Here is a 9,779-nt window from a genome sequence, read left to right as displayed (position 1 = left end):
GAAAGAACCACAGACTGGGTGGCTTAAGCAACAGAGATTCATTGCCTTATAGCTCTGGAGGCTAGAAGTCCAAGATCAAGGTGTCAACAGGGTTGGTTGCTTCCAAGACCTGTCTCCTTGACTTATAGATGGCCACCGACATGGTCTTCCCTCTGTCCATGCACCTGTGTCATTATTAATATCCTTTTCTTAGGAGGACACGACTCATATGGGATTAGGTCCCATCCAAAAGGCTTCCTTTTGGATCATGACCTGAGCCGAAGGCAGTCGCTTAACCAACTGAGCCACCCAGGCGCCCCCACACGGTTTATTTAGATGTGGCCTAATTTCTTCGAGAATATTCTAGTTATGTGAATTGCATGATTAATAGAAGAGAGAATTTCATGAATTAGCAGTTCTACTGAACTACCAAAAGCTGTACCTGAGTCCCTGAAAAACCCACAGACAGACCGGCAGAAGGAAACGTGATCTTCTGGGAGATGGTTGGGAAGGAACGCGGTTGGAGACATAAAGGAAGGCCTGGAAGTTATTCGTTCAAATAACAGGCAATCGGAACAGGAAAAGAGACAGGATCACGAAGTAGCTTTTTCTTTATCCTCAGGTCCTGTCTTACCATCAGCCGGCTTGGGTGGACCCAAATGGACTGCAGGGTCACCCCGACCCCCAAAGGCAAGTCCTGACTTTACAATTTAAACAAATGGCCAAGTTTGCAAGCAGAGCTCCTTCCTTGCTGTGGGGCCAAACCGGAAGCTGCTGCCTTTGTGAACCCCCTTTTCTGTTGATGCCAAGGGCAGGAAATTCAAGCCAGAGTTAGGTCGGTGGGCCATCAGGTGTGATGTAAAGCAGGATGCTCATCGGACAACCACCTGTTGAGTGGGGCCCAAGTGTGGGCCTTTGAAAAGCCCCAAGCGGCTAGTTCACACACTGACTTGCAAGTGTTTTTGTTCAGATAATCAAACAAGGCTCAATTTAGAATTTGCATGGGTTTCTAATTCCAAAGCTTTCTTGCTGTGCCTGTGATGGCCACTTCCTCTATGGGCTGGGACCCTTGGACTTGCATGTGGAATGGAGGGGGGTGGGGCTGGGGGAGTGCTGGGAAAGGAACAGGTGTCTTTTCCTGCGCCTGAGCCAAACTGCTTGTGAAGTGATAACGTGGTCGAGAGATAAACAGTATCCTTTTGGCTGTTAGGTCTGCACCTTGACCTTGACTACAACTAAAAGAATCCTAGCTATTTTCCAAAGTTTTCTTTAAAAGAAAAGGTAAATTACGTGCATTTAGTTAAATGTTTGGCCATCTTTCCATACTTTACTGAAATACTGACGTGGAAGATGAGGAGGCTTAGAGGACACACCTGTGCCGCCAATTTGGGCAAGTCATGGTGCCCTCTGAGGCCTCTCTTCACGAGGAACTGTTCTTTAATTTCTATTTAAACCCGACAGAGTAAATTAGGAGGTAGAAACCTACCTGGTGTTTGAGCTGGACACGAGATCAAGCGGACAACTAGAGGATTATGATTATTAAGGATTATTATTTTATTACTAATTATTGTGGTGTTATGGTGACCATTTATTGAAGAGCTACTACGTACCAAGCACTATTCTAGACTATATTCTACATGATTTCATTCTCACCGTGTTAAGAAGTAGATAACAATAGTCACCATTTTACACTAAGGAAATGAGGCTCAGGGAAATTCCTTGCCCAGGGACCCACAAATCCTAAGCAGCGAAGTTGGATTCGGACTTAGATTCGTCTGATTTCAAAGCCCATCCTGTTTTCACCACCTCTTGCTTTTCTGGAAGACGGCTCTAAAATATATTTTGGACTGTACTTGAGTGTTATTTGGTGAGTTATCTTTGTATGTCTATTTAGATTGTAGCCTCCTAAGTAAGAAAAGATTGAGTCCTCTTCTGGCTTTTGCTTAGCAGAATACACAAATTTAATACATTCAAAATGTTACTTGAGAGTCTGCACCTGACCTTCATCAGAGTATTGTGCCAACATCAAGCTCCTGGTTTTGACAATGTACTGTTGTCTATAAGACTATTGTTGGGGGAAGCTGAGCAAAGGCCACATGGGAACCCTCTGTACTATTGTTTTGGAACTTTTCATGAGTCTTAAACTAGTTCACAGTAAAAGCTTTTTTTAATGTTATTTCATAATGATCATAAAGGGCACCGTGCTGGTATAGTGCAAACAAAATTAGGCAAGTCAGGTCCCAGGTTCGAAAGCTGTTCTTCCCTACTAGTTATGTGGCTTTGTACAAGTCATCTGTCCCCAACTGAGGCCCAGCAAACGTGGTATCCAAGTCCCATTTTAACATTAAGAGTTATGATTTCCGATATTTAAAAAAATACATTCTAGACTTCCTTTTTAGGATGCAAGAGTGAATATCACATCTAACTTGCTTCCTCCCAAAATACACTAAAACTACAGTAAAGAGATTGTTTAAAGACACACCCCACACAGGCAGGCGGGACAGGAGAGGAAAAAACAGCAACAAAATATGAGAAGCTAGGAAGCAGGTGATAAAGGACTTACCGGCCTTGAGTTGGCAGTAGATAAAGCAAAGAATGAGCTTGTTTCACACTAGAGAATCTTCAAAAAACTCAGGAACCAACAGCACCGGGTACCTTTGGAAATGGAGGCACAAATAGGGTGGCTAAAATAAGGACTGGGTGAAACCCCAGAGACACAGGTCTCTAGCTTCCTGCCCCCACTCTGTACACGGGGAGACTACTTTTACCCCATCTAACCACAGTTTAGAGATTTCACCCTCCTAAGAGTGTAAAATAGAAGTCTGTGGACTGGGAACTTGGACACACCATGTCAAAACCAAGAAGATCAGATGACAGTATACACAATGAGTGCCAGGTGCTGAGAGCCCCAGCTCTCTTTCCCCAACTTAGCTCCCAGAACTTTGGCCACCAGACGTTAAGCTTCCAAGCAGGAGACTAAAGTTCTGCTCTGGAGAATCTGACCAGTCCCAGAGAAACCACCCAAAGACATTGAAATTAGAGAATGCTCAACAAATAGTCCACCCAGCCAGCTCACCCCACAGTGAAGCTCACAGTCAGCAAACCCCTGCCTTAACCTCAGAGCTTCCAAGTTAGCTTGTTTGTTCTTAACTCTATCATGGACATAGCTGTACCGCAGACAGAAAAAAAAGGCAACCAGGAGTCTAGGCAGGGAGAAGAAAACTTTCCCCAAATCATTAATGTCCTCAAAGAGATGATAGAAGATCGAAGCAAGAAGACTGGAATGCTATAAAAAAGAAGGAGAGGGGCACCTGGGTGGCTCAGTTGGTCTGACTCTTGATTTCGGCTCAGGTTATGATCTCAGGGTTGTGAGATCGAGCCCCACATCAAGCTCCCAAGCTCCGTGCTCAGAGTCTGCTTGAGGATTCCCTCTCTCTCTCTCTCTGCCTCCCCCCCCCCCCCCCCCCCTTCCCTTAAAAAAAAAAAAAAGAAAGAAAGAAAGAAAGAGAAGAAACGTAGAGAACAATTGCCAAAAGTGCTCTTGGGAACTAAAAACAACTGCACTGATGACAAATTAAATAGACTAGAAAATAAAGATGATGGTAAGTATCCCAGAAACTATAGCAAAAAGACAGAGATGGAAAATGAAGGAGAAGAGGAAAGTAGAGGATGAGTCCAGGAAGTCTGACATTTAAATAACAGAAGAAATCTCAGAAAGAGAGAAGAGAGAAATAGAAGGAAAATCATGGACAAAATTATTCAAGTAGTTGTCCTAGAACAGGACATGCCATTCTAGAATGAAAGGATCCGCCAAGTACCCAACACAATGGATGAAAATTGTCCAAGGACATCATTGGGCAATTTCTAACCACTGGGGACCCCCTGGGAACAAAAAACGATCCTAGGAGTTTCCATGAAGATGAAATAGATCAAGGAATGAAACAGATCAGGAAACACATTGACTTCAGACTTCTAAAAGCAAAAAGACGAAGGACAGAGGGTCTGGTCTGGGTACGATGGTGAACACACCCTCTGCCTGGACTCTCCCATAGATTGCCTTTATAAAACCTGGGCAGAACGATGCAGCATCTCTTCGGGGAATCCAAAAAGTAAATGGCAGCAGGCAGATGGTGAAAGGAGACCAGAATCCGGAGTACCTCCAAACCAGCAGTATGAGTATCATTTTTTCTTCTGGAAGACCCAGCCGTGACTCAAGTCAGTGTGAAGCAATGGCAACAGACGCCTGAGGTGCCTAATGAGTGGAATATTATTCAACAATAAAAAGGAACAAATTATTGGTTCATGCAATAGAATGGCTGACCCTTAGATGCATTTTCCTAAGTGAAATAAGCCAGATGCAAAAGACTATTGTATAATTCCATTCATTGCACTTTCTGGAAAAGGCCACACTACAAGGGACTGTAAGCAGATCAGTGATTGCCGGGGGATGGGGCTCAGGGAGGGGTTGGCTGCATGAGGGAAGTTTTGTGGTAGAATTATTGTGTGTCATGACTGGTGGTGGATACACAACTCTGTGCATTTGTCAAAACCCACAGTCTCTCTCTCTCAACAAATAAGATCTTTAAAAGGCGGCAGGAGGGGGGGTAAGCTGGGTGGCTCAGTCAGTTAAGTGGCTGCTTTAGGCTTAGGTCATGATCTCAGGGTCCCGGGATCGAGTGGGGAGTCTGCTTCTCCCTCTGCCCCCGCCCCCGGCTCATGTACGCACTCTCTCTCTCTCAAATAAATAAAATCTTAAAAAAAAAAAACAAAACCCACAGACCTGTACACCACAAAGCGTGAAGTTTGTTGTATGTAAATTTAAAAAAAACAAATGAATCAGGGTATGGGAGGGAGCCCAAAAGGAATACACACCATAACAAATTAACCTAAGTGTATTACAAATTAATAACATAACCACACTGAAAGGGGTGAAGAACAGAACTTTGGAACTTTGGGAAAACAGTTATTATAACAGGAGACTGTAAGACTTAAGACAAAAAGAATTCTACGCAAATACTGCGTTTGTTTCTCAGAAGACTACGGGTTAGCAATTCTCAAATTACTTTACGCCTATACTAGGGTTGGACAGAACAGTAAATAGGGTGTCGGTCATGAGAACCAGGCTTCCCCCCGACAGAGAAAGAGCTACAGATAGGGAAAGCCGAAAGGCTGGAGTCAACCTGGTGGTGCTGGGTTGGAATCGGGGCTGTGGGTACAAACGCTCATGTTCTTTTAAATATGTATACAGTTCAATAGATAAAGAAATAAAAAAATATGTGTATATACTTGCCTTATTATACATACATATATTTCCTAGCTCTGCCTGCTGAGAAGGCCTACAAGCCATGACATCCCAAAAACACTGAGCCCACCTAGTGCCCAGATGTTGGTCTTTAAATACTCTGATCCTTTAAAGGGCACCGGGGCTCCTTGAGAAGTGGTTGAGCCAGCTGGGAGGGCAGAGACATGAGGTATCTTGTGATTTCAGAAGGTAAGAAAGTGCCCCAAAAAGATAAAGGCACAGGATTCAAGGAACACAGGACCTAACCTGCAAGCGCTTCCAATGGCCAAAGCTGGAATAATCTGAGGTACAATATAAATGATAATATAATTAGATTATAGCCCATAGAATAAAATAAATACCCATGAGTTCATACTAATATAAACACATGAATGAATGAATGAATGAATGAGGGAGAAAGGGGCAGCTCTTCCTTATGGAAGAAGTCCAATTAACAATTGTAGAAGAATTGAGGAAAATACAGAATCACCATTACAACACCACAGAAATCATTGTTGCAGGCAAGATTCTCCAGCAGATGCCACAATTAATGGGTAGACATTTGAGAAGAAACAGGATACTTGCACAATCTAACAGTATCTCCCTCAAGATATTTATTAACTAAAAAAGGAAAACCAGTAACTTTACAGCAGAGAAACCCAGCCCCTTAGTCTAGCAATCAAGGTAAACATCACCAGTTCTAGAATTATCGACATCATGAATCCCTTGGTCTGATGCCCTGAGAAGTGCATATCACTTCTACGGTGTCCTTGCTAAAAATTCACGAGAAATCAACAGGCAAACCCAAGTGGGGGATATTCTACAAAATAACTGACTGGCTGACTGGTATTTTTTTTTTTCCAATAGTGACAAAATCATGAACAAGGAAGGACTGAGGAATTGTCACAGATTGGAGGAAACTAAGGAGAAATAATTAAATGCAATGTGGGATCCTGGGAAGGGGGCATTAGTGAAAAAACTGGCAAACTCCATATAAACCCATAGTTTATTTAATAGTATTAATTTCTTGGTTTTGATCACTGTACTGTAATTACATAAGATGTAAACATTAGGGAAAGTTGGGTGAGGGGTATATGAAAATCCTCTGTACTATTTTTACTTTTCTGTAAGTCTAAAATTACTGCAAAATAAAAGGGTTTTTTTAAAGTACATACTATGGGGCGCCTGGCTTCTCAGTCAGAAGAACATGTGACCCTTGATCTCAGGGTTGTGAGTCTCAAGCCCCATGTGGGGTATAGAGAGTACTTATAAAAAAAAAAAAAAACTTTGGGGGTGCCTGGGTGGCTCAGTAGTTAAGCACCTGACTCTTGATTTCAGCTCAGGTAATGATGTCAGGGTCCTGAGATCCAGCCCCAGATGGAGCCCTGCGTGGGACTCTGTGCTGGGAATGGAGCCTGCTTAAGATTCTCTCTTGCCCTCTCCCTCTGCCCCCGTCCCCCCAAATAAATAAATAAAAATAAAAAAATAAAAAAAATACATACTATGTTAAAATGTCATTTTACATCCTCAGCTGACCTATCACAGCTAGCTTCTAAGGTTTATTCAGTAACCACGTGGACCTAGGGACATAAGTTCCACCAGCGCTCAATCCTAACGGTGAATTCTGAGTTGGTGCCTGGGCCAGCTGCCTGGCCAATTCTCCTTGCTCATTTTTCTACATTGGTCAATAGGTTTGGTTAGAATTCCAAGGCCTTGGGCTTTGCTGGGCTAGAAAAAGTTAGAGGAAAGGGAAGCAAATAGCCCCTGAGATGGAACCGGCTTTCCTGTGTGCCTCTTTTTTAAAAATTTGTTAAGGGGTACCTGGGTGGCTCAGTCAGTTAAGCGTCTGCTCTTCAGCTCAGGTCACAGTCCCAGGGTCCTGGGATCGAGCCCCACATCAGGCTCCCTGCTCAGCGGGGAATCTGCTTCTCCCTCTGCCCCTCGCCCTGCTTGTGCTCTCTCTCTCTCAAATAAATAAAATATTTTTAAAAAAATAAATAAAAAATTTTTTAAAGATCTATTTATTTATTTGAGAGAGAGAAAGAGAAAAAGCTCACATGAGCAGGGGGAGGGGCAGAGGCAGAGGGAGACAAGCAGACTCCCCACTGAGCCAGGAGCCCAACACGGGGCTACGGGGCGGGGCGGGGGGCTCCATTCCCAGGACGCTGAGATCTCTTCCTGAGCCGAAATCACAAGTCAGACGCTCAACTCACTGAGCCACCCAGCGGCCCCACTCCTGTGCACGTCTAGACTGCTTTCAGCTCCCACTCCGCAGAGCTCCAACCTCCAAGGAAGCCACTCTTTCCTTGTGTCTGAAAGATTGCAGAAGGATCTAATCTTGGTTATGTAGCTATACCATCTGTTTGTGCCCTTGGAATTGTAAAACCGATCCCCATGTTTACAGATCTGATCTTACATGTCACATGTGCGGGGCAATAACGAGGCAGCTGCCAGGCAGTTGCAAGATTCTTCATGTTCAGAAGCTCCTCCATGTAGAAGCAGGTCAGGTCCTGAAAGGCTGTTCTGAGCGCACTGTTTTGTCATCCCAGTTGCCTAGGAGGGGTTTCCACCGGCAGCCCTCAGATTGATGTCCATCAGACAGGAGTGTTTTAAACTCAAGCCCATGCTCCTCCTCTTCACTGATATACGTTCTCTCGGGCGTGTTTCCCCCAACAAATTTGTGTTTGTTTGTTTGTTTCCTGCACTGAAAACACATTGAGAGACAGAATATCTGCAAATATTGTAAGACTCTTTATCTCCACCAGCCCGCTGCACTTTGAAGTCAGGCCCACTCAAAGGGGGACTTGTACAGAGGAAATATCCATGGCCTCCAGCAAGCACGCCATCACTCCAGCCTCTGTGTCTTCAAACTCCTGGCATGCTCCTGACGGAGGCTGGTAAACTCTGTTGATGTGAGCCTCCGAGCTGTGATCCTCTGAACCCTTTCGTTTCTATTGCTTGTCCTATCTCTTGCTGATTACTGACCAAAGAAGCAAGGCAGCTTTTATATTATACAATTACCCTTCGTCCTTTCGAACCTTCTTTAACGTTGACTCAGTCCATACACAAGGGCAACATTCATGATTTTTCAATGATTTCCTTTTTCTTAAATTATCTCTTGTTTGGAATTGAATATATTAGTATATCTATTGGTAATTATAGTATATATTAGTATATTTTATATATAGTATATATTATTACATATATATTAGTACATATTAGTAAATCCTTGCATGGACACGATGGGGTTAAAAATGTTTGCAAAACACCTCGGGCTCAGCATGAGCTGAGCAAGCACACTGTAGACCAAGAGGCTTATGGCCACGAATCCTGATAGGGTGGTGAGCAGAACTTTCTCAGGACAGCAGAGCTTTGTTGATAACCATGGACGATCTCAAGGAGAGAGCGTCTGTACTTCCCATAAAGAGCAAGAAGGATGTTCTTGGGGTTGTGAGTTCGAGCCCCATTTTGGGCGTGGAGCCTACTTAAAATAAAAAAATAAAAGTAAAAAAAAAAAAGAGCAAGAAGGAGACTCTAAAGTTGCTACTTGGTACACTGTTTCCAGAATCAACCAAGCAGGAGGTTGACACAATTATCTGGAGAATCTGGGCAGAGACATACTTATCTACATTAAAACAAAACAATCATCATCATCATCAAAGACTGGTCCAGAAATTTAAAAGTGGGTTATATGGGTTAAGTACTTACTATGCATCAAGTACATGCATTATCTCATGGAATTCTTTAAACAGCTCTACGATATGGATATTCTCATTCCCATATTGCAAATAAGGAAACCGAGACACAGGTAGGTAAAGTCACTTATCCAAAGTCCCACTGCTAATTAAGAGCGATGCTGGGAGTTAAACTGGGGTCTCTGACCTCAGAACTCTTTAACTACCCAGGTAACCACCTCAACTAATTGACTGGAGAAATGAGCGCGCTTCTATCCTCAAAGGTTTTACCTTTTCCCCTCACAGTATTCTCATGCAGGAGGGCTGGCGCCGTGACCCCTGTGGCTACCTCAGAACATTCCCACTGTGAGTCACCTCCCCATGAGAACCAAAAGCCCCTCTGTCCCCCGCCCCAACACCTTAAGAATCAACACAACTGGAAGCTGTTGGTGGCCATCTATTGACAGGGCTCAGGAAGTGGCTCTCAACCAGGGGCAATGTTGCCCCTGTCCGTGGGACATTCGGCAATGTGTGAAGATATTATTGATTACCACAGCTGGGGGGGGTGGGTAGCGTTCCATAGCACCCAGGGACGCTACTAAACATCCTACAAGGCACAAGCCAGCTCCCCCTGCACCCCCCCAACCCCACCCAGCTCCAATCCAGCCCCAGATGTCAGTGGTGGAGAAGGGGAGAGACCCCTAGCTAAAGGAGTCAGTAATGCTTTGGAGCCCCGGTCCCCAGCCTGGCCTGGGAGGAAAAAAAATCACTGCTACCGCAGTCAGGAAACTGGATCAGATGGGTTCTCTCATCTGCAGGGGAGACGCTACCGCCAGCGCTTGGGC

At 44.2% G+C, this 9,779-nt stretch overlaps 1 long non-coding RNA gene across 1 annotated transcript; it reads right to left on the bottom strand.

Annotated features, from left to right (window-relative positions):
* Positions 1 to 275: 275 nt before the first annotated feature.
* On the bottom strand, positions 276 to 8,442 carry LOC141373129 (uncharacterized). The gene is made up of 3 exons (XR_012378830.1): positions 7,677 to 8,442; positions 4,009 to 4,231; positions 276 to 2,634 (listed from the first exon to the last, which is right to left on the bottom strand). It is a non-coding gene; the product is annotated as an uncharacterized lncRNA (long non-coding RNA).
* Positions 8,443 to 9,779: the final 1,337 nt, after the last annotated feature.

Source organism: Callorhinus ursinus, unplaced genomic scaffold, assembly GCF_003265705.2.
Source record: "Callorhinus ursinus isolate GAN/ISIS: 27379988/994484 unplaced genomic scaffold, GSC_fseal_2.0 scaffold7, whole genome shotgun sequence".
In the NCBI taxonomy this organism is placed as follows: Eukaryota; Metazoa; Chordata; class Mammalia; order Carnivora; family Otariidae; genus Callorhinus; species Callorhinus ursinus.
Note: the sequence above shows the minus strand (reverse complement) of the source record. Positions and strands in the feature narration are given on the sequence as shown.